This window comes from Macaca mulatta, chromosome 4 (genome assembly GCF_049350105.2).
Source record: "Macaca mulatta isolate MMU2019108-1 chromosome 4, T2T-MMU8v2.0, whole genome shotgun sequence".
Lineage (NCBI taxonomy): Eukaryota > Metazoa > Chordata > Mammalia > Primates > Cercopithecidae > Macaca > Macaca mulatta.
The window spans coordinates 130,830,781-130,833,877 of NC_133409.1; the positions used below are offsets into that span (position 1 = coordinate 130,830,781).

Genomic DNA, 3,097 nt, shown 5'->3' on the forward strand with positions numbered 1-3,097 from the left:
CAACAGACCTTTTGCATTTGAGGCTCTGAGTTAATCAGTTAACCAGCATTTCATGGGACATTCTGCTATTACCGAGGGTCAAGAGTATTCACTTGAAGAAAGTTATTTCAAGCAGCTTACCTGTACGTCTTATATCCCAACCCTTGACACATAAAAATAAAAATATGTGACATATCATAATATTTTCATATTGGGTAACTACAGAGAATATTTTGGCAAGGGTGCTTAATCTAAAATGTTCAATTTTAATCAGTTTGAACTATGGTCTGTCTTTCTGTGAACTGAAAGCCACCAATCAATTTTCCTTTATCTTTTTTTCTGTTTTTCTTACCCAAGGCAATGCCTTTTGTAAAAGGGTATTTATTTTTAATGGATTTTTTAATGAATTTTTCAGTCAAGCTATTAATAATGCCATTAATTATAGGCAGCTTGTATTAAAGTGCACGCTGGCCTCTTAATCCTGACCCCCAGCTATTGGCTTGCAGCTAATCCAGCCTGGTGCTTGGCAGAGAAGGGCAGGCCTCAGCCAGTGGCTGCTAGGAAACAGGATGGGAAAGGCAGAACGGAGGGATAAGAGGGAGGAGGGGACGAATAGATGTTTCGTCTCTTCTTTGCCAGAGGGCCTAAAGTTTAAAGCCAGATGATGTGTGAGTGGGGTGGGATAATCCTGCGGATGCCATGCAAGCACTTAGGAAGAACTTCCCACTGGAAGGGCTTTGCTCTGCCTTCAAGGCCTGGCTGGTTTGATAACCCCACAGGAACACTGTGCTCCCTTACCTGAGGCAGTTATGTGCGACTGCCTCAGCTCCAATCTGCTTAAATCGACCAGACAGAAGCCTCAGCCGCATAATGGATTCCAATCCCTAGCTTTCTTTCCTTCACCACCCCAGCTTCCCAGTGTTAGGAAAAGTGTTTAATTACCATTTGCTTTCAAGATAATTAAATGTTCCAGGATTTCATCCTTTAGTGAAAATGCTGCTGTGAGCTTATAAGGATGAGTATGTTGTGTATTTTTAAGAATGTTGGCAGGTAGTACAAGCAAACTATTAGGTTTTGGTAAGTAAGGCGCAAGCTTTGGGCGTATGGGTGTCTTTTGTTGATTGTTATCGTTGACATGGTGAGTGCCATCTGAAAGAAGGAAGCCAGTTCAATCTCAAGTTGATAGAAAAACAAAAACAAAAACAAAAACAAGGCTTCAAAGGACTATAGCAGCCCAAACTGGAGAAAGGACATATGAACAGTAACACTAGAAAATAGCAGAAGTAGAAATAAAAGGCTGAATACATTTTTCAACATGACCTTGAGACAGAAAGGAAAATAGGAACTTCTGGGTCATTCTGGCAGCAACTTACTTTGTCTTTCAAAAGCGAGTGGTTGCATGTAATTGGTATGAGAGAAAATATTGCTTCTAATAACAAATCCTTTCAAATCGAAATAAATAACAATACTAGTAGCGTGATTCTATAAAGGACAATGTTCTTAGCTATTTTCTGGTATAATGATTTTGACATAAACTAAGGTGAAGTCTCACTTTTAGTTATTCTCAAAATAAGTCTAGGTACCATTCTCCAAAGAAATGGGGAAAGTTTAAGGAGATTATTTCATATTGGATTATAATGAATATTTACATTATATATAGCAATAGAAGTATTTCGGGGGAATTGATTTCAGAACCAATTTATTTATTAATGACTTTTTTCAACTATAAACATTATCAGATTCTCACCTGCCTAAAAAGATTTCTATCGTTAAAAATAGAACAGAATATTAATTTGTTGTTTTTAATAGCACAAATTGGGAAATAATCATTGCATTTGATTAAATTACTTCTTCATTAACCAATGTACATGTTATTTCTGTCAGGGGTCTGGGACTGTGACAAATTTTGATAATAGAGTGATAACAAAAAACAGCATGGTCCTACTCTTACAGACCTTAAAGGTAACGAGGTACCCTTGGAAATGCCAGCCTTTCCAAAATAGTCCCCCTCATTCATATAGGAAATGACAGTGAATGAAGGGCTTGATGCTATGCAGATCCAAGTCCACCACCAAGGCAACTATCAAGGTGTTCTTAAAAAAGAATACTCGAGAGTTCTATATTAACGACATGAAAAATGACTTGTTTCCTCCATAATGTCTACCTTTGATTAGCCTAAAACATTTTTGGTATGGTTAAGAGTATGCATCTTTGTCAATCGAAGACATTCCTCTCTGATAATATCAATAGAGAGTTACCATATGGATGAGTTTTATGGGAAGGCAGTTTACTCCTACTGGGAACTGGGCTCTAAGATCTGTCTATGACATCTGTTTCAGAGCTCACCCAAACTAGCCGGGCGAGGTGGTGGGCGCCTGTAGTCCCAGCTACTCGGGAGGCTGAGGCAGGAGAATGGCGTGAACCCACGAGGCGGAGCTTGCAGTGAGCTGAGATCTGGCCACTGCACTCCAGCCTGGGCGACAGAGCGAGACTCCGTCTCAAAAAAAAAAAAAAAAAAAAAAAAAAAAATTCCCTCTCCAGTTCATCTTTAGTTTGCCCCTGTCCATGATCCTTTTTTTTTTTTTTTTTTTTTGTTAAATCTTTTTTTCTCCCTTCCTCAGATCCTCGGTTCCATCATGGGTTCTCAGTGGCCCAGACAGGTGGCACGAACACGAAGTCATCAGAGGACCATGATCCTTTAAGCTCTTAATGATCAAGCCACAGCCTGAACAAAGGAGAAATATTCTTTATATGCCCTAATTGTATCCCCATTTTTCTTATTTTCTTAGTATATGGAAGAATTTGACTTACGATTTCAGAGGATAAGCAGTGTTCCTCTGATAAGCAGTGTTCCTCTGTTTGTTACCAATAGTTCGTATGCTTGATTCCCCACCAAAGGCAAAAACTGTGGCTTTCAGTCTTCTGGGTGTTTTCAGTCAAGTGCAAGTGAAAGGCACAGTTGGCACTCAGGGCATCTGTTGAGTGAATAAGAGAATGAATGGTAAAAATAAATAAATAAATGAATGTAAAGTAAGATGTGAAATAATTTTAATTTTATTCTCAAGAAAGCTGATTCTCATTGAAGTATCACTGTACATTTGATCCCTTTATTCCTTAT

The 3,097-nt window shown here is 38.6% G+C and overlaps 1 non-coding gene across 1 annotated transcript; it reads right to left on the bottom strand.

Annotated features, from left to right (window-relative positions):
* Positions 1-2,592: 2,592 nt before the first annotated feature.
* LOC114677891 (small nucleolar RNA SNORD66) lies at positions 2,593-2,668 on the bottom strand. The gene has a single exon (XR_003729317.2). It is a non-coding gene; the product is annotated as a small nucleolar RNA SNORD66 (small nucleolar RNA).
* Between the last annotated feature and the right edge of the window lie 429 nt (positions 2,669-3,097).